The sequence below is a fragment of the Kogia breviceps genome, chromosome 5 (genome assembly GCF_026419965.1).
Source record: "Kogia breviceps isolate mKogBre1 chromosome 5, mKogBre1 haplotype 1, whole genome shotgun sequence".
Lineage (NCBI taxonomy): Eukaryota > Metazoa > Chordata > Mammalia > Artiodactyla > Physeteridae > Kogia > Kogia breviceps.
In genome coordinates this window covers 9,462,335-9,490,279 of record NC_081314.1, presented here as the reverse complement: position 1 = coordinate 9,490,279, position 27,945 = coordinate 9,462,335, and the positions used below count along the sequence as shown (strand labels likewise).

Sequence of the window (27,945 nt, the reverse complement as noted above, 5' to 3'; positions counted from 1 at the left end):
ATTTATTTGCACTCTCCTTATAGACATGTATTTTGTTTTAGAAGCAGTCAGAAGTATTCATGTTATTTAGAAAGAAGATTAGTGTTTATTATCTTTTATTTGAAGCATTACTTTTATAATTGCAAACATTAGTAAGCTGACAGGTCTAATTACATCTCCAATTATGTGTCTAAGATGTTATTTAGGTTTTTAAAGCTTACTATAGTGGCTATTTTTAAATTAATATTCCTAAGATTGCTTCTAAAGAAATCACTATGGAAAAATTCTAACTTGGTTAGAAACATACAGTATCGTCTTCAGTTTTGTTTCTACATATGTGATGTATACTATTTTCTTTATTGTGATAAAATATACATGACTTATTTTAACCATTTTTAAATGTGTATAATTCAGTGGCATTAAATACATTCTCACTGTTGTGCAACCATCACCAGCTCTCTCCAGAACTCTTTTATTTATCCCACACTGAAACTGTACCCATTAAACCTAACTCCGCATTCATCTTTCCACAAGCCCCTGACCACCACCATTCTACTTTCTGTCTCTCTGAATATGAGTATTCTATGTACCTCATATAGGTACAGTCATACAATATCTGTCTTTTAGTGTGTTGGGCTTACTTCACTTAGCATGTTTCTAGGTTCATCCATGGGGTAGCACATATCAGAATTTCATTCCTTTTTAAGACTGAATAATACCCCATTATATGTATATATCACATTTTGTTTATCCAGTCATCTGTCAATGGACATTTTGATTGTTTCCACCTTTTGGCTCTTGTGCATGATGTTGCTAAGAACATCGGTGTACAAATATATTCATATTGTTTTATACTGTTTTCAGAATGAATAGAATATTAATTCATGGAAATGCTCACTAAATGTGACATTTTGGTTGTTTAAAAAAATTACTAGTTATAAAACAGGGACTTGGCACACAAGTCTTCCTTCGAACATTTCTGACTGGAAATGATCCTACAATTACAAGTTACACTATCATGTGCCTTTACTTGATAGCACTTATTCTGGTTGTTATTTAATATTTATTTGTATGATTATTCAATTAATAGAGTTTTCTCATTCCCTCACTATACTGTAATCTCTGTAAAGGCAGAAACTGTCTGGCTTTGCTCATTGTATTTTACATGTCAAATACAGTAACTGACATAAAATACAAACCTAGGAAGATACTAATCTCTGTATACTCTCTAATGTATACATGGTATACCAACAGCAATATAGACCGTAAGAAGACATTCCTTCAGGATAGCTTTACATAGTCTTTTCCCAATTTCAGTTTGTACTTGATACAAAATTACAGCTACTCTCATCATCTTAGATCAGAGAGTAAAGCCAAACCTATCAGCACAGAGGGTCAAAACTGCTAGTTTTAACAGCCTTCATTCTATGTCCTTTGATGACGAATCCCATCTTTTCCTTATAATATCTGGGATTTATTGAGCATCACAGTGAATGACATCAATGAGAGAGAATAGCTGTTAAGTAATCAACTAATAATTTCTGTTACATCATATACTATTCTTTTAGAGAAATGAACATAAATTACTTGCACAATGAAAATATAAAAGCATTTTTAAAGATGCAGAATAAAGCAAGCAAATTTTCTTTCCTTTGTATGTATAGGGTAATAAAAAATTGTGTTTTTAACTTCTCTTTAGCTGACTTCAATAATATTACGAGAAATATAAGTGGTGGTTGTGCCGTATGGTGCAAGTGTGGAGAGTGTAGTAGTTGACAATAGATAAAATGATGTGACCTGAATATTTCCCTTGGATATTTGCTCTTTGAAAGAATTAAGAGGGATAGTTAGTATTCAAGATTTCAATACAATCTTCATTTGTATTGAAAACTACATGCTGTGGAAAGTTTTAGAATAGAACTTGAGAGCAAAGGACTTATTTAGATTATAATGAAATAAAGTTTTATTTAAGATAAAGTAAGATCCAAAATAAAGTAGTATTCAGGCATATTGTTTAAAAAAGATATATGCACGTCTAGGTTAAGGAAATAAATGAGACTTAGAATTGATTTTCAGTTTAATTGAAGGGATTATGTATTTTGTTAATATGTTAATTACCCATTTCTTTGTGTCTATATATAAAACATTTTTGCCACTCTTATTCTCTCACCCACCAATGTAAACTATTTTAAGAAGCATGTACCACCTAGTCAAATGAGACCATCCTTGTTTCCCTGAGCATCACATCAATATATGCCCATCACCTTTCTGGAACCTGGAAACAGATGCCCTTATGACTGAATATTACATATTATTGATAGCTTTAAAGGGTCCCAAATTCTCAAGTGCCTGAGTCTTCCAAATTGTCTAATCCAAATTAAGTGAAGGACATTAAAAGTCAACCCTTCGGTTGAAACACGCAAGGGAGAAAAATCAGAGCCCACGTTATAAAGCTTATTAGTATTAAATCAATATTTGTCAACCACCTGATTAGTCAGAAAGGGGCCAGTGTCTTAGTTGGCAGAGTAGCTGGCATTGTTTGACTTCCTAGTCCCTTGAGTTCTTGAGATGTTGCTCAACAGGACAGGAAGGATCATGTTGTAGCATTAACAATCCCACTTCACAATGAATATATAAGGGTCATAGAACTTTGTGAATCAAATTATATTGCAATAGCATCCAAAGCAAAGCCATTGTAAACATAAGTCGAATACTTCAATATATTTATCTAACATACAGATCATTATAAAGTGTGTATAAGGTATATGGACGAAATAAAGACTAGATGCACACATGCACATACACATTTGTGTTCCCTCATATTTTGCCAAAATTCTCCTTTGATTTTTGTTGTGATATAACTATATCCCCATATTTCTTTCATTTTCAGTATAATGCATGATTATTTCTGAACAAATAAGTGTGTCTTATCCAATGAATTGGGTGTTTTTGCTCTATGAGATTAATTTCAAGCGGCAAGATGATTTGGGTACCTGAAAGCAGGATGCCCACAATGAAGTCCAGAAGGAAGCTGTCAATTGTTAGATTTTCAGTTTCAAATTTTTTTTAGTTGAAGTTTCATAAACTTCATAAAATACACAGATATCCAGTGTTCAATGAATTTTCACGATTGTATATATCAATGTATTTTTCACCTCGATATATGTGTCCATATATATATATATATATATATATATTTTTTTTTTTCCTCCAGAAAAATCCCCTTTTGAATTTTTGCACTCAATCCACACCCACACCCCGCCACGTGCAGAGGCAACCACTTGAGATTTCTATAATCAAAGATTCGTTTGTGTGTTCTTTGACTTTATACAAATTCAATTCTCCAATATGTGATTATTTGTGTCCAAATTCATTTAGCATAATATCTGTGAGGTTCATGCACACTGTCATGTACTTCATAACTGACTTCCTTTTATTAATGAGTAGTATTCCATGGTATGAACATACCACAATGTGTTCATCAGATCTGTTGGTGACTAGTTTAAATGGCTTGTGCTTTAAACATTCTGTCCAATAGGTTTTTGTGTACTCTAGGTTCATGATTATATTCTCCCAATTGCTTCAAGAAGTTTAGCAATGCTGGCATTTTAGATCTAGGATTCATCTCAAATTACTTTTTGTGTATGGAATTAGAATTTGGAATTGTATCCAGTGAGAGAAACAATTTTCTCCAGCACCGTTTATTAAAAAAGAGATATCTTTTCCCACATTGACCAATTATGAATTGACCTATAATCAAATTCAATATCACAATGTCTTGATTATTGTAGCTGTAGTGTAATTCCTGTAGTCAGATATTTTAAGTATTCCAGTTTTGTTCATTACCAGATTCTGCTATATGAGATACTTTGTATGACTAAATAATTTTTAGAATTGTCTGTCAAATTCTAGAAAGCCTATTAGAATTTTCATTGCAGTGTATTAACAATATAAAATCATTTGGGTAGCATTAAGTCCTAACAATGTTGCTTTTTCCAAATCATTAACACAGTATATCTCTTTGTTTAGTTATCTTCTTTAATTTTTGTTTTTAGTGTTCAGGATAAGTTTGGCACATTTTGCACTAGATTTATTCCTAAATATTTTTTAGTCTTTTGAAATTACATTTTTTGTATTTTATAGCTATACAAATTTATTTGTAGATAAATTTCTATGTAGAAATACAGTTTATTTCTGTATTTTGACATATTTGACATCGCTAAGTTTATTAGTTCTTGGGGGTATTTTGTAGGATTTTTAGAGTTTTCTATGTACATAATCATGTCTATGAATAAAAAGTTTACTATGTTATTTTCAGTCTCATGTACCCTTTGCTTTTTTGACTTATAATGTCTCAGGCCTCCAGTGTTATATTGAATAAAACAATTGTGAGGAGATAGCCTTGAATTATGTCAAATCTTAGGAGGAAAACATTCAATAAATCACCATTAAATATTATTACAGCTGAAGGATTTTCATACATAAATACCTTTAATTAGATTGGCTGTTTTCTCCTATTTCTTCCTATATCTAGTATGCTGAATTTTATGTGATACCACAGAAAAAGAAAATTACAGGCCAATATCAGTTTGAACAAAAATACAAAAATCCTCAACAAAATATTAGCAAAGCAAATTGAACAATCCATTAAAAGGATCATATGTTATGATTAAGTGGGATTTATCCCAGGGATTCAAGGATTTTTCAATATCTGCAAATCATTCAGTATGATACTACATGTTAACAAATTAAAGGATAAAAACCCTACGATCATCTCAACAGATGTAGAATGTCATATAGTTGGAATCATACAGTATGCAGCCTTTGCAGTTCAGCATGTTTCACTTAGTAAAGTGCATTTCAGGTTTCACCGTGTCTTCACATGGCATGATAGCTCTTTTCTTTTTCGTATTGAATAATATTCCACCGTTGGATGTACCGCAGTCTGTTTATTCCTTCAAGTACTGAAGAACATCTTGGATGCTTTCATGTTTGGGCAATTATAAATAAAGCTGTTATAAATACTCATGTGCAGGTTTTTGTGTAGACATAAGTCTTCATTTCATTTGTGTAACTACCAAGGAGTGTGATTGCTGGATCGTATGGCAAGAGTATGTTTAGTTTTGTAAGAAATCACCCAACTCTCTTCCAAAGTGGCTGTACCATTTTGCATTCCAACCATTAACTTAGGAGAGTTCCTATTGCTCCATATTTTTGCCAGCATTTTGTGTTGTCAGCTTTCTGAATTTTGGCTATTTTAACAGTGTAGTAGTCTTGTATCTCACTGTTTTTTAAAACCAAATAGATGTGTAGTCTTGTATCTCACTGTTTCTTAAAACCAAATAGATGTGTAGTCTTGTATCTCACCGTGTTTTGAAATCAAATAGCCCTTTATAGATTTAGATTGAGAGTTTCTCCTCTTTTTATTTTCCTTCCTGCCACGTTCTTGCAATTAATTCAACATCCACATGCACCCTCTCAAATGACTAATACAGTAGAATAACCTGGGCCATGGAAACACTTCTGGATTAAAATACAGAATTCGTTTCTTAGCAACTCCCCTCTCTTAGTTATTTTACTCCTCTAATTCTTAATGTCTTGATCTGTAAAGTGGGGATAGTAATAGACTCTACCTCATAAATGTGTTGTAATCTGTATAAAGTATTTAATGCAATGATAGGAAAAAGCAGGGCTCAAAAACGTTAGCTATTATTTGTATTACTACTACTAATATTTTGAAGCTGTATAACACCCCTATATTAAAAAACAAAAACAATGTCTTTCCTATAGTAGGCATATTGGTTACTTAGTGGATTGGTTTACAATAGGTCCTCTAATCAGGAACCATGTATTATTCCTCTTCACAGATACAATGTCCAACAGAGACTGTGGTAGCACTAAGTGAATGGTTGAATGGACAAATGCATAACCAGAGCTAAAATAGATACCAGATTTTCAAAGTTGACGCCAAACATAATTAAATAGTAAATCTAATTTAGGACGTATGAAGTGTAAGCTGTAGTTGTGTCTTTTAAATTTTTAATATGATGAACATGTTCTGTGGGGAAATACTTATATTGAGTAAAACATAGTTTCTGCTATCATAGAATTGATGTTATCATGAGAGTCATTACTGAAAGAGATATAGAAAGCAGTAGGACTTTCCTTTCCAAACTGTGACTGTCTGTATTAATTCTGTGGTCATATTAAAGTATAAAAAATAGAAAAAGCCACTATTTACTCTAAATAAAATACATAAACTCTGGGAAAGAAAGAATCTTTAAGTTGTCTCCTACCCAATGTTTAAATTTATTCATTCACCTTTCAGCAACCCTAGGCTAAGAATTTTTCTAACCCTCAGGGTGATTTCATAAAATAATGAAAGCTCACAGTCTAAGAGGAGAGACATAAGAGTCTAACAAATAATAAAAATACAGCATAATACAATCCATTATAAATTATGCACAAACGACTCTCCCATGTGTGCTGAACATTCTAGAAGAGACTTGAAATCATATCTTAGTTTGTGGGAAGAGCTGAATGCTTTTGTGTTTGATCAGATAAATATGGAGCATGGGTAGCTCCACATTAATCTAATAATAATATTTAAAATAATATTAATTATTATGGAGCATAATATTTAAAACATATAAATATCTGCAAAAGACACTGCACACAGATCATTTTAAAAATATGAAATGGACAGAACCTTATAAAATGCATTTTTTCACAATCCAATCTTATTTTTATTTTCTTCCTACTACTGTTTTTCCTAATTTTTTTTTATAACCTTCTATATCAATTTTGTAGAGAATTTCTCCTTCCATCCTACTGAAGATAACTGGTGGTAGATAAAAAAATGGCCATAAATTCTTTGCTATTTTCTTCCATTGATAAATAAAGACTACTTCACCTCTCCTTGGATCTAGTTGGCCTTGTGCCTAGTTTTTACTGATAAAATACAGCAAAAGAGATGCTGTGCAGTTTCTGAGGCAGTCAAGAAATTTGCAGGTTCTGCCTTCACAACATAGAATATTTTGCTTTAGAACCAACAGGCCACGAAAAACCCAAAGGAACTAGAGAAGTCATTTGAAAGGAACAAAGCCATGCTGTCCAGCCCCCGCCAAGCCCCTGCTTATAGCCAGTAAAAACCGCTAGCCATGTGATCAGGTATCTTGAAGGTTCCAGCCCCAATCAAACCTCCAGTTGAGCACAGTCCCAGACATCATCATGTGGAGCAGAAAGATATACAGCTAATCTGAGCCAACGTAAACTTTTTTTTTTTTTTTTTTTAAGCCACTAAGTTTTGGGCTGGTTTGTTACATAGCAAGAGACAGACAAAAGAGATGCCTATGGTTTTCTAAATTTTTCTTCTGATTTTTACTATGGACTATTCTTATGGTCATGGTCTTCTCTGAATATTTTCCCACTGGCACCTACATGTGTGTGTGTAAATGCTCACATGTACAGACATACACATAGTCTAATCCTTAAATAAGAGTCTATTATTCATGAAAACTAGCCCTTTCAGGTTGCAGTGTCTCATTACAAGTTTCCCTATCTTTGTCTCTACTTTGTTGATGTTATGAAGTTAAAATAAATTTTTGAAAGTTAGTTTAGGGAGCATGGGTGTGCTGGGGTAGAAAAAAAGATGAACAGATACATTTTGAAATCACATCTTAAAAAAGTGTCACACAGGGGGCTTCCCTGGTGGCGCAGTGGTTGGGAGTCCACCTGCCAATCCAGGGGACGCACGTTCGAGCCCTGGTCTGGGAAGATCCCACATGCCGCGGAGCAGCTAAGCCTGTGCGCCACAGCTACCGAGCCTGCTCTCTAGAGCCCGCCGCAACTGAAGAGGGCCTGCACGCAGCGGTGAGGACACAACACAGCCAAATATAAAAACGAATAAATAAATAAATTTATTTATTTTTTTAAGTGTCACACAAACAAGAGTGTGATGCTCCTGGATCCTTCTGAGTTTTTCTGAGGGTAGAGAATGAGGGACTCCGAACTGAAGGGTGGAGAATGGGTGACAGACAAATCATTTTTTTTTTTACATTCTGTCAGTAGATGAGCCTGTTCTGTTTCGTTACACCAAACAGGGGTGTGCCTCCATTTCTCACCAGTGTTGAAAAGCCATGTCAAAATTCCTTCCCCTCTTATCCACCATAACTTAATAGTAATTGTATCTTTATAGACACTTCAGTGTTAAGTCAGGGGCTACCATTCAGATAACCTTTTGTAAAGGGTTATGGAATGGGAAAATAATTATACGTATTTATAAAATCATTATATATATAATTATATATGTGCCCCTGGTTCCTGGCACAGAGCTCCTAAAACTCTTGTAATTGCCTAAGTGATAAGAGCACTAGGGGCATCTTTGGGTCTCATATTTGACCTTTGCCCGTTCTTTTCTTCTAATGAGGTGACTCTGGCTGGCCTCCTGGATAGCTTTAGGAAGGGGACCGGTCACCAGAAAAATCAAGATATGATTAGAAGCTTGGACCTTTCAGACCCACTGTGATCCTCTGGGAAGAGGAGAGAGGCTGGAGACTGAGTTAATGATTGATGATACCCACATGAAGAAACCTCCATAAAAACCCCAAAAGTCTGGGGTTTGGAGAGTTTCCAGGTTGCTGAATATATCCACGTGCCAGGAGGGTGGCACCCCATCTCCACGGGGCCAAAACTCCTGCTCTTCGGACCCTTTCAAGCTCACCCTGTGTATCTCCTAACCTGGCTGTTCACCTGTGTTCTTTATTTCATCTTTTATTATATAATAAACCTGTAAATGTAAGTAAGTATTCTCCTGAGTTCTGTGAGCTGTTCTATCAAATGATCAAACTCGAGGAAGGGAAGCTGACTTGTGACTGGTATTTGAGGTGGGTTGAGGGCAGCTAACTCTGGTTAGTGTCAGAATTGAACTGAATTGTAGGACACCCAGCTGGTGTCACAGAGAATTGTTTGATGGGGAGGAAAAATCCGCACATTTGGTGTCAGAAGTATTGTGAATGTAGTAGCAATATGAGAGTAAAGGAAAAGCAGTGAGTTTTCTCTATAGACAGAAATTTATAATAAACTTTTCTAAATCTAGCCATTAAATGTCAGACACAATGCCACTTAAACAGCTGGAAATCATTCAGTTGTCAAATAAGCTGATGTCTGTATTTGCAGATGAATCATTTAGATTCATTCAGTGCTAACATTGATGTCAATACCTTTTAAGGAGAACTAGTAGAAATGTCAATATTTTCTCACTGAACTGATATACCAGTGGAAAAATAAAATAATTTATAGAACAACAATGAAATATAATTTGGGAACATTTTATGGATACTGAGAAGTTCAGTGCTGACACAGGTCAAAATACAGCCATTATCTTGCTGTGTTTGAGTAATGGATTAAAGGTTAATGGATTTCATGATTAAAATATTACTAAGTGATTTTCAAAAGCTGAGTATGGATTACGTAAGCATTGATTAGTTATGTCAAGCCTCAGATAGATAGATTTTGCATATGTCTTTGTGCTTGTGTGCGTTGTTTGTGAATATGAATGAAGTGAGCATACAACAGAACAAGTATATCAGAAGGGAAGTTTGTCATATATTTCATTATTTATAGAAAAAAATGTAGTTCTGAACTTGGATTTTGCTAAGACAAAGTATATTCTATTTTCAAAATACTCTTTCATCTCTGTTTATACTACAAAAGAAACTGCAGAGATGTACAGAGTGCTTTCAGTCTAAGGTGATTTGACTAAAAAGTTCTTATCCATGTTTGAAAGTTCTTTGCTTAGTAAGGCTTTGAACTTCCTCTGGCTTTAACTTCTAGTGATACTGAGCCAAGCACTTCACAATTGAAATGCACCATATCATTAGTACCAGATCGAATTTTCCAGAAAATTATTATCACCGAACTCAAGGTTTAACATCTCCCCCAGGAAAAGTTCTAAATCCACATGGTGAGAGGGTTCTCACCTCTTCGCAAGCCAGGAAGAAGCTGCCATGTGACAAATATTTAGTGATATACTTGTGTGTCATTAAACTCTCACTGATGTGCAATAGAGACCTTCAGAGACTTCTCCCCTCTCCACGCGCATGTTCTTTCCTAGTGTCCCCCCTTTGTACCACCATGTCAGTTATGTTTTGTTCAGGGGAGATATGACACCCAGTTTATCATTTCCTTCATCACATTTTCTTAGAATTTCATTATATGTAGGATCAATGACAGGCTTTATTTATAGGAGGAAGGAGATGGAACTTTAGCAACTCTGTTCTGGAGGGCTATAGAATTGTACCATTTTCTACCAGGTGATTGTGTGTGATTCCAATGTTAATCAGTTCTTTCCATTCCTAATTCAGATTCTACCTTTTAGACCTTTCTGACTTACAGTTTCCTGCATCCACCATTCTCTTCCTATTGTCAGTGGCGAAGTATTTTTTTTTAAACATCTTTATTTGAGTATAACTGTTTTACAATAGTGTGTTAGTTTCTCCTTTACAACAAAGTGAATCAGTTATACATATACATATGTTCCCATATCTCTTCTCTCTTGCGTCACCCTCCCTCCCACCCTCCCTATCCCACCACTCTAGGTGGTCACAAAGCACAGAGGTGAACTCCCTGTGCTATGTGGCAGCTTCCCACTAGCTATCTATTTTACATTTGGTAGTGTATATATGTCCCTGCCGCTCTCTCACTTCGTCACAGCTTACCCTTCCCCCTCCCCATATCCTCAAGTCCATGCTCTAATAGGTCTGTGTTTTATTCCAGTCCTACCACTAATCTCTTCATGACATTTTTTTTTTTTTTTAGATTCCATATATATGTGTTAGCATACGGTATTTGATTTTCTCCTTCTGACGTACTTCATGCTGTATGACAGACTCCAGGTCTATCCACCTCATTACAAATAACTCAGTTTCATTTCTTTTTATGGCTGAGTAATATTGCATTGTATATATGTGAGTGGCAAAGTATTGCCTTCCATATCAGTAAACAAAGGGTGTTGCAGCCATCAAGCCATTACATTACAGCCCACCAAAGGTGAGCCCTGAGGGAACTCAGGATAGAAAAAGATGCCCGCCTGGCCTTCTCGAAGTCAACTGCTGCAGCCACATACACTCTGCCGCCACAGTTCACCTGAGGAGATCAGGATGAGTAAGCATAGGATTCTGGCCCCAGGGAGCTGAGGTGCATATCAAAGGAATGATTTCAGTGAGCCCAGCCTCCTGAATCTTCCCATACACAGAAAAGCACTAAATTCATTAACTCGAGATGTCTGGTTTTCTTTAATTAACAGTAACCTTTTGAAGTTCTGACTACCTGGTCTTTGTTACAAAAATTCTTATGTATCCCAGCTTTTCCCTTACCTCTTTGGAGCCGGCCCTCAGAGCTAACTGAGATACTGTCTCCCAGGCTTGAAGTCCTCAGAATGTCTGCTGAATAAAATTAACTAACTCTCAACTTTCAGGTTGTGCTTCTTTTTTTTTCAGTTGACACTATCCAGATAAAGAGACACATTTAGGTATGGATTACAGCTTGATATCTACATGATAAATAAAATACCTTATTCATATAAATTTACAGAAAGGTATATTTTCCTTTCTTATGAATAAGTATATACATAAAAGAAAAATAATGCTCATTTATGCCTACAATCAGGAAATATATTCTCATAGATATTTCATCACGTTATAATGAAAGAAAAAATGAAATGCAGTCTTGATATCACGCCCTATGATGGATTTAACAAATAATTAGATCTGAAATCATAGTGCTCGGTATTGGCCTTTCTGGTCAATGGCATGAAAGAGCATTGAAAACCTGAAATATGTTATTTACTAAATTCATCTATTCTTCCTCTTACATAATTTTTAATCTTCAAAATATGCAATATTTACTTTCTAAATAATGTGTTATTTCTCCACATTATTGTTTCCTGGGGATAGTTTGAAGCAAAATTACAAAGTCTGACAAAAGCAGAATGTTTTGCCAGAGGGTTTTGTGAGACTAGAAATCTTTCATTGGAAAGTCTGGCGCTGCCCCAAGTAGCTCTTTCTAAGTTGATAAGCAGGGTGGTTATGGAATATCAGTATGTTTGAAGATAAAAGGACTCCTTTGCAAGTCAAATGAAGATAACCTATTTACAATTTCAGTTTTACTTCACCACAAATGATTTAGAGTTTTCTAAGTATAAAACAAGGGAAAAAACCTTCCATCTAACCTTCAGTGTCAAACAATAAAAGGAGCATTATTTACAAGGAAGTTGTGTGTCTCAGATATCATTTGAAATAAATTAAAATAAAAAGATAATAGCATTGATGTTAGCAGTTTTAAAAGAAATAGGCTTTTCTTTATAAATCCAGTTCTCTGTAAGCTTCAAATATTTTGGTTTTACTAAACTATAGTTGGACTTACTGGGGAGTTGTTTTGTTTTATTTATCTTATTGCCTCCTTTTTGTGCAGTGCTTTCTACATTTATCCTTTTTGTATATGAACAATGTAAATTATCTGACATATTTTCTTATAGCATACTCATGTCCAAAAAGTAATCTTTTGCCTTTTATAAGGGTGAGCTCCTGTAAGGAAACAATAATATGTATGCCAAGCAACATTTGATTTGTTACCCAATTTGTGGAAGGGGTTCTGTGTATAGTTGGGGAGGTCAAGCATTAAGAAACAGGTTTTAGTGACAATTACAGACATGGATAAAAAGGAATGACAGTGAGAATTAAATAATCATAAAAGCTTAATACTGAAAGTTCCTTAGAGATACTTGCTTTATACAGAACTCTCTTTAAAAGCTTAGTAGCAAATGGCTCTTTGGCCTCTGCTTGAACATTTCAAGTATAGGCATTTTGATGTTGGCATGCCAGTATTTTCCATACCTGAGTCACATTAATTATTATAATTTCCCTTTTATTAAAGCTCTCCTTTAATATAAGGTAATATTAATCAACATCTGATAAAACTAGTATTAATGTATGTATCGATGCAAATCAAGTATATTATTCCATCTATTTTCACTGATTAATTTTTCAAGACAGATGCACCTAAACTTAATCTCCTATTGTATTATTACAGTAAAGTTAAAGAACATTTTCGGGGGAAATAAAAATTATTCCACCCCACCAAATTATTTTTATTCCTATGTATTTCCTTTTTTTTTTTTTTTTGTCTCTAAGGAAAAGAAAGTTCATTATTGGATTCTGCAGTTTTGTAACTTTTCCCACTTAGTCCTAAGTCTTTGGTGTATAGACGCAAAGAATATGCATATTCTTTTTCCACGTGTCAAGCCTTTAAATATGTAGGTAACATAATTATATTCTTTGGTTGAGTTTTCCATATCCAGGTTAATGATATCAGGTGACAATTAGAGATTAGTCAATGTGATTTCAGAGCGCTTCATATTCCTGGGTGATCTCCTTTGTATATGCTCTGATTGATCAACTATAAAAGTATCATTCAAAGGGGAAATAGTGTCCAGATGTGGCCTGGAGACCAGACATAACTTGATGAGGGTATTACCTACATTATTGTTAATGCAACTTGCATCTCTTTATTTTGGTACCCATTCGACTCATGACTTCTTTTAAGCTTTCAGAGAGCACCTTTTTCTTTTTTTTCACATGAACATCTGCCAATTTAGTTTTCCACCTATATTGAGGTGATAATCTTTTTATTGTGTATGCCTAATTTCAGAACTATACACTTATCTTTATTTTTATAGTTTATCTTTTAGCTACTATTTCATTTTACTTATTAATGTTAGGGAATCTTGATCTCTTTATTTTAATTGCATTTTCTAACTTTGTATCTCTACAATTTTATTAGCATAACCTCTATGTGTTTTCATTCAAACAGTCAATTAAATATTTGTCTATACAGGGCTGAAGATGATGTAAAAAAATGACATTTGCTAATGGTACTATACTAAATGGAGATAAACTTCATCAAACAATATTATTCAGATGTCATCCATCTTACATATGTTTATGCAGTTGACACCACAAGCTGTTTTAGGCACTACTGAATCAGCTTTTCTGGTAACAATAGGGAAATAAAATTATTTTGTATGACCATTTTCTTGATGAAATCTATAATGTTTTAAGTAAACACTATTTTCTCTTTAATTACTAGGTTCTGGATTTAGAATTTTATTGAGAGGACGACATATTGTAGTTCTTGTTAAGCAAGAAAATCGCTAACTGATGAGTGTTCACACAGGACTTTATTATGCAATTAGCAGATATTACACTCATTAACATGTCATTGCTATAGTGGTGAGGATTCTGCTTGTCTTCTACATATCCAAACAGCTTGAGAAAAAAGGAGTGGGTCGGAGTTAACCTCCATGGATATGGCCTGGCCAGAGCCACCAGGCAGTATGGTGTAGTGGCATCTCTTTTTTTTCTTTTCGGAAAAAGATTTCAAAAACCTACAAAAAAATCTAATTAGAACTCTCCCTTTTTCTCCCAATTTGAGATACTCAAAGGACTTGTTTGTATGTTTCTTTTGTTTTTGTGTTTTCTTATTCTTGTTTTTTTTTTTTTTTTTTTTTTTTTTTGCGGTACGCGGGCCTCTCACTGTTGTGGCCTCTCCCGTTGCGGGGCACAGGCGCTCCGGACGCGCAGGCTCAGCGGCCACGGCTCCCGGGCCCAGCCGCTCCGCGGCATGTGGGATCTTCCCGGACCGGGGCACGAACCCGTATCCCCTGCATCGGCAGGCGGATTCTCAACCACTGCGCCACCAGGGAAGCCCCTGTTTTCTTATTCTTAAAGAGACACGTTAAAAAGATGCAATTACTAGATACATAAAGAACCATCAGAAGTATTTTATGATACACACTATACACACTAAATAATTTATTATTTTATGAAATAATAAATTCATCTATCTCCTTTTCTTGTTGATATATATATGTACACCTATATATGTTTTCAACTTAAAAACACACAACACTAGAGTTGTGAGTTTAAGTTTTATTCAAGGACTTACTGAGGACCATAGCCTGGGAAACAGCCACTCAGTAGCTATATTTGTTTAGGTCTTTGTGTGTATACATAAAGCACAAATGTTATATTATTTCTGCTTTATGTTTGCTTAAAAGCATAAATATATAATAATATATAAGTAAAATATATTGTAGATTGCTATATCTCATAATGTCCAGCTTTGAGAGTTGTATGTAGAATTAAATAAAATAACACATGCACCACATTAGCAAAGTGTCTGGCACATTGGAAGTTCTAAATAAATACCTGCTAATATTTGGATTATAGAACTACTAGAATAAACATTGTTGTGTATTATTGTTTCCTCCTTGTATGTTTTCCTAATATAAATTTTCAAAATCAAAGTATCAGTTTAAATATTATAAGTTCTTTAGTGATTTATGACATATATTATTAAAATGGTTTCCAAAAATATTATAGCAATCTAAAAATGTGCTCTAACTTTTGCTCTCTCATATTTTACTTTCCCTAAATTATTTGCTTACTTAATAAGCCAAAAAAATTACCTCATAGTTGCTTTAATTTAAATTTTAAATTTTTATCAAGTTTGATTTTTGTTTTTGTCTTTGCATACCAAAGACATGAAATGTCCTCTTATGTAAACCATAGGCCTTTGACCTAATGACTATTTATCAGTTTGGGTCTTTGCATTATTTTCTTTCAATTTTGCATTAGAATAATAAATATACACAATTCTATATAGCATAATCTAACAAAAAGTCTGCCTTCGTTTCTCAGGAATGTTTTTATTACTTTGTCAGAAGCTCAGCTGGTTTGCTGCACAGTGAGCATGGGGCTTATCCAGGACTAGAGATGATAAAGATTCTTGTGGAGTTAACGTAAATCAAAATGGCCTTATGAGACGTGGGTTAGCCCATTTAGATGATTTAGGATTTACTTGCAGTCTGACAAATCATTGTTTGTGGCTAAAGTCAACTATTAGGCCAGGGCAGAATGGAAATCTGGAAATCTGTATATTAACTGAATATTCTAACTAAAGGGTCTATAGATCTGGGATAAAACACTCGTATTGGAGAGGCCCCTTGGGTTTGAGAAAGATGAGAGAGATTCATTAGTGTTAATACTATACTGTATGCTCGTTTCCCAGTCTAACTTCCTCCCCTCTTTGTAATTCTTATTTAAGTATGCCTCAAGTTTTAATGTCAGGTTTAGCCAATAAGGAGATAACACACACACACACACACACACACACACACACACACACACACACGATTAACAAGGCTATAGTATTGATTTCAGGGTAAAGGAGCAGACCTTATGATCTCACCATAGGCTGTAACCCTTATCTTCATAGTGACTAACAACTTGGACAGATACAATTTGTCATTCAAGGTCTCATTTTCTAGGGTCCTAATTTAGGGCAGGGCTTTGACATGGGAGCACTTCAAGTCATCCTTAAACCATAAAGTAAACTTCCTATTTGAGCAGGGATGATAGAAATTCCCACAGAACTTAAAGCCAAAGTCTTAGTTATTTAATTACAAAGATCAAAAGAACTACCTATCACATATATGTAAGCTATCTTTCCCGTAGAAAGTTTTCCCTTACAGGAGGCAAAAAAACTCTTGCAAGGTAGTGGAAGTGAATTCCTTATGCCTGTTCCCAGCTTCCCCTTGGATTACTATTTCTGTCAGTAAATCAGGGTATTCTCATACTCTCTTGAAGATCCTTCCGTTAGAGTCTCAATACGGAGATTCTTACAAATATTTTTTTATAAGTTTAAATTTACTTTTAAAAATATGTATTTAACATTGACAACAAATAAACTGTTTTACAGTAAAGGATATCTTTGATCATTGTTATTAGGGTCTTTGCTAAATTATGTTAAAATGTAATGGAATTATTAACATGTTGAATTCATAATCACCATCTTTTTCCTTTTTTTTTTTTGGCTGCGCAGCATGGCTTGTTGGGTCTTAGTTCCCTTCCCAGGTATTGAACCCGGGCCCTTGGCAGTGAAAGCACAGGGTCCTGACCACTGGACTGCCAGGGAATTCCCCGTAGTCATCATCTTACATTAAATTCTGACCCCTCACTCTGGCAACTGTATGTCCTTGGGTAATTTTCATAACCTTTCTATGCCTCAAATGATTCTTTACAAAAATATAATACCTTACTAACTTTCTTTCAGATTATTTAGTTAATATACATAAAATATTTTGCATTGCGCTTGGCATAAATTAAGTACTTGGTAAATGTTTGCTATTGCATGTTGACTCACTTTAAATCAAAATTTATAATTCAATAGATATTTATGCAGCTATAAATATATTTATTGAATTTCCTTTCAAAGTACTTTGAAAGAAAAAATTCCTTTCAAGGAATTAATTAATTATGATTAGAACATCAATTTAAAGTGTTCAAAAATACACCTTTTATTGATGTGTTTTGTTTTAGAATCAAATTGCTGGGATAAATTCATTAGATTATAACACAGTTCACATACACGGTAGAGAGTAGAGCAATTCCCCAGACATACACATTCTACCAAAAAAGAAATTGTCTTGAGATGAGAATTTAAGAAATAGAAGAACAGAAAGCTCACATGCTCCTTATCAGAAAAGAAATACACTATTTGCAATTCAGAGTGAGAACACCAGAAGTAATGTGCAGAACATGTAAATTGGTTGGCTGATGCAATATATGCTATTTGAGGGGCTATGAGAAATTGAAAATATTGATCTTGTTTTAAATAGAAAATAATGTTGTCTAAGTTGAATATAATAGAGAAATCAGGAAACAGATTGCAATACAATATTCACAAGATTAATTTGGTAGGTCAGAGAAAATGAGAACATTAAATTTTACATGGCAAATATTAAAACAAAATTGGAATAAAGAAACAAGGATAGATAAGTAGAATAAAATATTTATCAAAATAATAAGTATCTAAAGTATGTACTCTATGGCAATTTTCAAGGTATTATTTTTAACATTGCTTCCTGGGTATGAAACAGTAGCGAATGAACTTCAGGCAAATTCTTCTTCGAATACACCTCCTGTTTACAGCATTTTTCTAGTCTTCTACATATTCAGACATTCATCGTTAATTGTCTTTCCAATGAATACATTTTTTATTTGATTTAAAGTATTATTAATCTAGGAAACCACTTCTAGAACAATAGGATTAATATAATCTCAGACAATCACAATAAATCTGAATTAACACCTGGTCATCTAACTTAATTTTATTTTTTCAACAACATGGAGAGCTGCTCCTAGAAGGGGAAATAAATAATGAACACAAAATTAAAAACTAATGTAAAAAAGGTAGACGAAATATGATTTGAGAATGCATCACGTGTGTGTTCCTGAATATCTCCATACTATTTTTTATTTGAATTGGCAAAATGCAGACTGTTATGTGTTGACCATATTGAACACATTTTCATATGATAGTTAACATAGTTAATTTAAGTTTCTATAGCTATATCAGTACTTAAATCTGTTATTTTTGTCATCACGTCTATCTAGAGCTTTTCTTCTGCCCTCTTTCATTTTTTGTTCATATTTCCATTATCAAATTCCTAGTTAGTTCTGAACTAAAATTATGTACATTTCCTAAGCTAATTTAAGTTTTAATTTCTAATGTACATATGGGAATTGAGGTTACATCCATAAATTTAATATATGTGTAAAATCCATTTATTTGAAAAACAAACCAAAAATGCGTGATGACTTACAGAATGGAAATACTTTCTCCCCAGCAAAACAACCATAATTAGTAAAAAGTATCTAAAGAAATAAGAATATCTAGAAATTCTTCTAAAGGCATACAGCAAATGAAGAAATATTTATTCAAGATAATCTACTAAGTCTCAGTCACAAAAAGTCTGTGGCATTTGAACCATGACCCACTTGCTACCCACCATTCAAGTTCAAAATGATGGAAGCTCCACTCTGGGTTGGTACATCCAAGAAAACAGGGCTCCTATTCCCCTAGCTCCCAGTCAAGGTCTATGGAGTCTCCCTGGTAGGGGCAGACCACCGGAATTTCTCATCCCCTTTAGCACCTTGTGGCAGAAGCTGGATTTCAACAAGAATGTCTGGTATGTCTGAAGCTCTTTTCCTCCACCCAGCCCACACTGGTAGGGCAGAAGCTTTATCCCAGGCAAAACAGTTTGAAAATATTGGGGTCCCAGCCCACCCTTACTCCAGCTCGCTCATAAGATGAAAATTTCATGTTAGATACACAAGCCAAGAAGACCAGAGTGTACTTCTTCCATTTGGTGCCCTGCTCATAAAGCAGATGTATCACTGTTACATAGAAATGTTAACTGTACCCATCCCGAGCTCTAGAACAATGGTGCAGAGGTTTTGCCCAAACAGAAAGCCTGGTCATAGAAAGAGAGACCTCTGAAGCTTTCCCAAGAAAACTGACTTTATATTTAACAGAATATGGGCAAGTTTAAACCTAAGGGTGTTTTTTTAGAACAATAGGGTTATGGGAGTAAGCAATAAAAAGAAGGCTGATAGTTCCATTAGAGCAACAAGCTAAACACTAGGCCCTTTAGTTTACCAGGAGAACCAGGGAAGAGATAGCTAAGCAGAATCCTCTTGAAGTCAGAGAAAAACCTCATAGACTTGCCTCAAGACCACTCCTTCATAGGGGACCAAATTAAATTGAATAAGACTGTGGAATAATTTATGCCCTAGATCATTGCTGCTAACACACCTCCTTAGGAGAAATGCTAAAGGAAATTATTCAGAGTGAAAGCTGAATAAGAAAAGACAGTAATCTGAGGCCACATGAAAAAACAAAGTGTTCTGGTAACATTATGCTAAGTGTAAGAAGCCAGACACAAAAGATCACAAATTGTATGGATGTATTTATATGAAATATTCTAAAATAGGCAACTGTAATAAGAGACTAAGAGTAAATCAGTGTTTGCCTGGGGTTGAAGGATTCATTGGTGAGGTCCAGGAAACTGGACAGCATTGCTAATGAGTATTGGGTTTCTTTTGGAAATAATGAAATGGTCTATAGTTGATTGCAGTGATAGTTACACAATGAAGCCCAATGAATTGTACACTTAGAATGAGTGAATGGATAGTTCTGAGTTACATTTCAATACAGCTTTTCAAAAAAGTAAAATGCAACACATTTAGAAACATACAACCAACGAACCAAAAAACAATCAAAACCTTCGACAAAACTAAGGTATAAATTTTTGGACACTTTTTTGTATTCATACACTAAAATTTTATCTATTAGAGTAAAAGTTGTCATTGATTAAAAATCAAGGAGAAATAAGAAATTGGATAACTAAATGAAGGTGATTATTTTAGGAAACTGACAGACCAGGATATAATGTTATATTCTTCTTCCTTTATAGAGAAGAATTAAAGTTTGATTCAGGAAACATCTCTTCAGTGTTTATATCAAATAGTTAACAGTTTGGGTAAATTAGCACTAATGACCAATCTGTCAAAAAGACAACTCCTTCACAAGATAAGTATACTGCATTCTCTTATAAAAGTGACATATAATATGGGAGTAGATGCATTCATCACATTGCTTGAGTGATAAATGTTTGTGACATATTTTATTGCAAAAAGTTATTTTATCAGTGTTTCTTATCTCTTTTCCCTCCATCTGTTCTTAGTTTCATCTCTTACCTGGAATGTTACATAACTGTGTATCGTCAAAGAATTTGCATGACTATTACTGAATAATATTTCCTTTACTCTTCTGATTTAGTCATTCCGTCTGGCTCAGCTAATGCCCTTCTAACATGCTTAGAACCATAGCCTGCATGTTATCGTACTGCCAAGCTATGATTTACATGCCCTCTACATGACAGGTGCAAATGCTTATAATTCAAAAGAGGGAAGGAAAGACGGAAGGGAGGAAGGATGGAAGGAAGGAAAGAAGGAAGGAAAGAAGGGTGGAAAGAAGGGAGGGAGGAAGGAAGTAAGGGAAGGAAAGGCAGGAGGAATCGATCTAGGCTAGAGCGTGAGATAGCCCTAGGAGAGAAAAAAGAAAGCTAGGCAAGCAAGCAGACAAACAGGAAAGAAGGAAGGGAAGAAAATGATATCTAGATCTCACTAACGCACAGTTGCATAAATTATTCTTTTTTTGTTTGTCTTCCTTTTCAAGGCAAAATTTAAGAATTGAATCTGTTTATAGAATGCTAAAATTTATATAATCACACTCTATCATTTCTATACTTAAAAATGTATGATACTGGTCTAACCTGATGTTCTACAGATATGGCAGATGAAAAAAATAGCATTTCACTAACAGCTTGAATGAAGGCTAAGAAAGCAGTAATTTTGTGGCATTATATTTAATATATATCTTTAAACAATGAAATGCACCCTCAAATCATCAGGAAATGTTCATGCATTTTATGAAGGTCCATACAAGTCTCACTCTATGCTCAGCACTCTTCCAAGTACTTACAAAGAGTAACTCATAATTTTTTAAAAAATATTTTATCTTTATGTTTATGAAAAGAAACTAAGTACAAAATGGTTAAGCAATTTGTCAAGATGACCCACTGGGAAGAGCCCCTCTGTGCAATTCAGGGGGCTGGGGCACACAGATACTGTGCTTGGTGGGGGGGGTCCATGTTACTGACACAGCGTGCTCAGGATGGGCTCCTTGTTACGATTAGTGGCCACCCCCAGAAGCATCTGGGAAACATATTAGTTTCCTATGGCTGCTGTAACTAGTTACCACAAACTTTGCAGCTTCAAACAACACAAATTTGTTCTCTTAAAGTTCTAAAGTTCAAAAGTCTAAATTCAAGTGTTGGTAAGGTTATGTTCCTCTGGAAGATTCAGAAAGGCATCCACTTCCTTGCTTTTTTCTGCTTCTAGAAGCCGCCTGTCTCCCTTGGCTTATGACCCCTTACTGGTATCACTCCACTCTCCTGGTCTCACTGGCACATTTCCTCCTGCACATCTGATCCTCTTGCTTCCGTCTTATAAGGACACTGGTGATTACATTGGTCCTACCCAGATAATTTAGGATAATATCCTTATCTCAAGTTCTTTAACTTATCATGTAAGGTATAATAGTCAGATGTTCTGGGGATTAGGATGTGGGCATCTTTAGGGGCCAATAGTCATCCTATCACAGAATCCAACCCAGGAAGTGTAGCTCCTGAGCCCATGTTCTGAAGCACCTCCTTGAGTTGCTTCACATGTTACAGACTTTTCATGCAAATTATTCACGTTTATTATGGGAAATGCAAGTCTGTTATCTTTCTAGTTCAGTTCCCGTGCCTGTAAAATAAAAGGGTTTGCTTAAATACAGTCTAAGGCCCCTATCATAAACTATCATAAACTTCTGTGATTCTGTGTTTCAAGAAGACCATGTGGTTCTTCAATGAATAAAGCCTTTTATTTTTTAAATTTTATTGAAGTATAGTTGATTTATGATGTATTAATTTTTGCTATACAACAAAGTGACTCAGTTATACATATATATATGTATTCTTTTTCATATTCTTTACCATTATGGTTTATCACAGGATATTGAATATAGTTCCCTGTGCTGTAGAGTAGGACCTTGTATTTACCCATCCTATATATACTAGTTTGAATCTGCTAATCCCCAAATCCCAACCCTTCCCTCTCCCACCTCTCCTCCTCCTTGGCAACCACAAGTCTGTTCTCTACATCTGTGAGTCTGTTTCTCTTTCTTAGATATGTTCATTTGTGTCATATTTTAGATTCCACATATAAGTGATATCATGTGGTATTTGTCTTCCTCTTTCAGACTTAACTTTGCTTAGTATGACAGTCTATAGGTCCACTCATGTTGCTGCAAATGACATTATTTCATTCTTTTTATGGCTGAGTAATATTCCATTGTATGTGTGTTTGTGTGTGTGTGTATATATATATATATATATATATATATGTATACCACATTTTCTTTATTCATTCATCTGTCAATGGGCATTTAGGTTGCTTCCATGTCTTGGCTATTGTAAATAGTGCTGCTGTGAACATTGGGGTGCATGCATCTTTTTGTATTAGAGTTTTCTCAAGATATATGCCCAGGAATGGGATTGCTGGATCATATGGTAACTCTATTTTTAGTTTTTCAAGGAACCTCCATACTTCTCTCCATAATGGCTGCGCCAATTTACATTCCCACCAACAGTGTAAGAGGGCTTCCTTTTCTCCACACACTCTCCAATATTTATTATTTGTAGACATTTTAATGATGGCCATTCTGACTGGTGTGAGGTGGTACCTCATTGTAGTTTTGATTTGCATTTATCTAATAATTAGTGATGATGAACGTCTTTTCATGTGCCTCTTAAACCTTTCATTCTTGAGTGTATATTTGAGTCCCAGTTTTCCAAACAAGGGAGTAGTTCTTACTGCCTTAATAAAATTTCTCAGTACCCAAGTTAGTCACTTTTTAATCTCATATGCAGTCCACTGAATGATTGCTTATTAATCAATTACTGATCTTACATGTAGGAAGCCCTCCCACCTTCCTACCCTGTGCAAATTCCTCCTGTATTTTGGGGTCACCTTTAATCACACCTCCTCCTCTAAGCTTTTCTTGACGGCCCTAATCTCTATCAATCACTATCACTCTGACCAAAATAATCTTGACAGGCTGAATCCACTGGTGTTTAATAAAATTTAGTCTTATTCTCTTCTATGACATTGTACCTCTTTGATCATGGCTCTGCTTTGTGACATTTACTTACATCAGCCAGGTCACCAGATGCAGTGCTGATCATGCCCTATGTACTCTGATATGTCTTCCTCTAGGCATTGTCTTCCATGCACAGGATGGAGGGTTTTAATAGAGTTCCATGCTTAGAGTATCTAAAACATGTACAACTATAGTAGAGGTTGAACTGCATAGTTCAAAATTAAAAACACTATTGGAAGAAGTAAGATGACTGTTTTAGAAAAGAAAAATTATTTTATAAGAATAGCTAGATTTTGAGAGTAATAGAAGAGGAAAAATATTACTCTCCCTTGGTTTCTGGAATAGAAAACTTCCTAATGAAAAGATCCATATAAAGCTACTTTATCTATGTTTACTAAAATGGAAAAAAAATTATTTGATTGACCTATTTATCCGTGACAACATCTGATTTTAGATTCCTATGGTTCTATTAAAATTTAATCAAATTACATAATATTCATATGAGCTACAAATTTATTGTGAAACTAAGATGAAAATGAAAGTAGACAAATTTTGCATAAATGTAATTTTGGGGGAATATGCCCTTACAGAAAATAAATAATGCTTTAAACCATTTAGGTATTAGAAAACCTATTTATATAAATGAAATTAAATACAAACAAAATATGCAATTTTATTGGCATATTTGATACTCTTCATGTTCTATACTTTATTAAGGTTTTGAAAATAGTAATATAAGATGTATTATCAGTCAGGGAATTAAGAGTGTCTACTTGACATCTAAGTTTAATTAGGACAAACACTGTAAAGAACATTGGAAATAATGCATTTAGCTTTGTTGTCTTTGTATTTGAAATTGATAAAACTATAGATTTTTTAACCCATTTTTTATTGAAGTATAGTTAATTTACAATGTTTTGTTAGTTTCATGTGTACAGCAAAGTGATTCAGATATATATATTCTTTTTCATATTATTTTCCATTGTAGATTATTGCAATATATTGAATATAGTTCCCCAAGCTATACAGTAGGTTCTTGTTGTTTATCTATTTTATATACAGTAGTGTGTATTTGTTAATCCCAAACTCTTAATTTATCCCCCCCAACCCATTATCCCCTTTGGTAACCATAAGTTTGTTTCTGTGTCTGTGTGTCTGTTCCTATTTTGTAAGTAAGTCCATTTGTATCATATTTCAGATTCCACATATAAGTGATATCATATGATATTTTTCTTTGTTTAAATTACTTCACTTAGTATGATAATCTCTAGGTCCATCCATGTTGCTGCAAATGACATTATTTCATTCTTTTTATGACTAATATTACATATATATATCTCATATATTATGTATGTATATATAATACATATATAATAATATACATATATATGTATCATATATACTATATATACACATATATCACATCTTTATCCATTCATCTGTCAATGGACATTTAAGTTGCTTCCATGTCTTGGCTATTGTAAATAGTGCTGCTGTTAACATTGGAGTGCATGTATCTTTTTGAATTAGAGTTTTCTCTGTTTATATGCCCAAGAGTAGGATTGCAAGATCATATGCTAACTCTGTTTTTAGTTGTTTTTTTTTTTTAGATGATTTGCTTTATTTCACACCTTCTTTTAATCAAATAATAAGAGTTTTGCACTGATTTAATAGATAAATAAACACACTAAGATTGCAAAAATCTTGTCAATAAAATGTTAAAATCCAATGAACACATTATTTTTAGTTTTTTAAGGAACCTCTATACAGTTCTCCATGGTGGCTATACCAATTTATGTTCCCACCAACAGTGTAGGAGGGTTCCCTTCTCTCCGCACCTTCTCCAACATTTATTATTTGTAGAATTTTTAATGATGGTCATTCTGACTGGTGTGAGGTGATAATTCATTGTATTTTGGTTTGCATTTCTCTTAATAATTAGTGATATTGAGCATCTTTTCATGTGCCTGTTGACCATCTTTATGTCTTCTTTGGAGAAGTGTCTATTTAGACCTTCTGCCCAATTTTTGATTGGGTTGTTTGGTGTTTTTTTTTTTTTTCTGATATTAAGCTGTATGAGCTGTTTGTATATTTTGGAAATTAATCCATTGTCTATAGCATTGTTTACAAATATTTTCTCCCAGTTCATATGTTGTCTTGATAAAACCACAGATTTTTAAGCTCTGTGGGTTATCTGATAGCTTAGGGAAAAAAAATTGAGAACGTTTAAATATGATTTCTTAATGCTGGAGTGATTTTGAACTCAGAAAGTTTACTTAGAAGATATTTAGCTTAAATATGTGCTCTTTCTGATGAACATTGATCAAAATACCTAAAACTTCCTTTACCATCAGGTTCTAAGCCCCCGTCACTGCACAATACCTAATTTTCCAAGGTTAATCTATATTACCCTGGAATTTATAAGACATAAGTAAGTTATATTCATTGAATAAAAGTATTGCTTATAAAATGTACATGGTCAGCCCCCTCTGTTCACTTATTTCATGGCTTGGTTGTTTATAAATAAATTACTTTAACTAGAATTTTCCAGTTGCATACAAGAGATTAAAGTGTATAAGGATTTAATACACTGGAACTTGCTGTGTACTTGGCATCTTGGCTAAACACATATTTTATACAGATTTAAAATAATTTCATATGAAGCAGCCAATGTTTTTTAAATGTTGTCATTAGATAGAGATTGAAATGCAAATGTTCATCCAATTTTTCAGGATTCTATGTAAAATTGCTTTATAAGAATGGAACATTCTGTATTTCTTTATACTCTTACAGGCACCTAAAAATGCTACAGAATAACGTTTTTAAAATTATCAATTTTTTTTTTTTTTCGCCCAGGGTTCTTACCTTTTCAGAATGTGTTCGAGGTGAAAAATCAAAGTGACACAAATAATCATCTAAGGAATTGGGATGAGAAATGATGAAATTTCTGGTAAGAAATTAGTATTTTGTATAATATTCATTTATAAAACCAAAAATATGAATGGATATCAATATAGATTATATATTTAGTAAGAACGTTGAGGAAGAAATTTTCCTAAGCATGGTCTAAAAAATATATATAGAAAGGGATATATAGATATATCCCTCTCTACATATAATTGATATTCTTTCAAAATGGCAAATTAAGCTTATGTCCAGGAGGATTTCAAGCTTCAAAGAAATTTTGGTGAGACCTGCTAGCATTACAAAAATGAAATTATTTACAAATAATTCCATGCTTGACATCTAATAATGATCTTCCAAGGGAGGAATACATATGTAACCAACACGTGTTCTCACCATCCTTAATGGGGCTAAATAAACATATTTGGGCAGACAACTGAGTTAATTTGAAAGAACTTTCTGCTAGGAGTAGGAGAAGTGCTAAATCTAAAACTGGCTAATAAAGGACAGTGAATCTCTTTCCCTGGAGGCTTTTTGTTTTGTTTTACTTTATATATACATCACAGTACCATACATCTCTGATATACTTAACTCATTATATCTCTAATATCTGTTTCCATGTCCCAGCTACTGTCTGATACCCAATTTTCCAGGAAACTGTCTGGGGTCACTTCAAATTTAATAGATACCCATGCCTGGGTTTAATAGGAAAAATTATCAGGCAGTAGGAGTCTTTTAGATATCGCCTTTTCAGCTACTTGATACAGGTCATTGCCATAGCTTCTTCCCTTATCAAATTGAATCAGACAGTGGCAATAATCTGACTGCATTCGGCATGGTGCCTGCAGAAACATCTTTGCTTTCTGAGCTGCTCTATTGTATTCATCTTTTTTTAGATTCCATCCAGTTTCATTAAGGAATTTTGCTGCGAGCTTTTATTCAGGATACAGAAGGAAAAAATCAAAAGCAAAACACTGAAATTGTCCTGAGAGACTTCAGTAACATCAGTTTCAATTTGTCATACCTCAAAATAAATTTCAAAGAAGACTAGTTAAAAAAAGAGTTGGCAGGAAGTTGTTTTTCTCAAAAGATACACGTTTCTTGTCATGCACAAGTTACTCAGCCTTTTGAACTGTATTTTCACTTATCTAATAAGAGTAAAAAAATATGTAAGGAAAAGATATGTAAGCTATAAAGTACCCTTTAGATAGAACCCAAACATCTATAGGCCTACAGAGCTTAAAATAGTAAGAATTCATATTAGCTTTTAAATTCTAATGTTACTGAGAGTTGTCCCCATCTACACAAGTAAAAATCTTTAGAAACCCACCCAAGCCCTTTTCCTTCTAAAATGCCTTCCCTTCCAATTATTTCTCAGGCAAATCTTTTTTT

The 27,945-nt window shown here is 34.0% G+C and overlaps 1 long non-coding RNA gene across 1 annotated transcript in view; it reads left to right on the top strand.

Moving 5' to 3' along the window:
- The window catches only part of LOC136794313 (uncharacterized), a 374,854-nt gene extending 348,262 nt beyond the window's left edge, over window positions 1-26,592 (top strand). The window contains exon 5 of the long non-coding RNA XR_010840898.1: window positions 26,506-26,592. This is a non-coding gene — a long non-coding RNA (uncharacterized lncRNA). The remainder of the gene's footprint in view (window positions 1-26,505) is intronic.
- The last annotated feature ends 1,353 nt before the right edge of the window (window positions 26,593-27,945 follow it).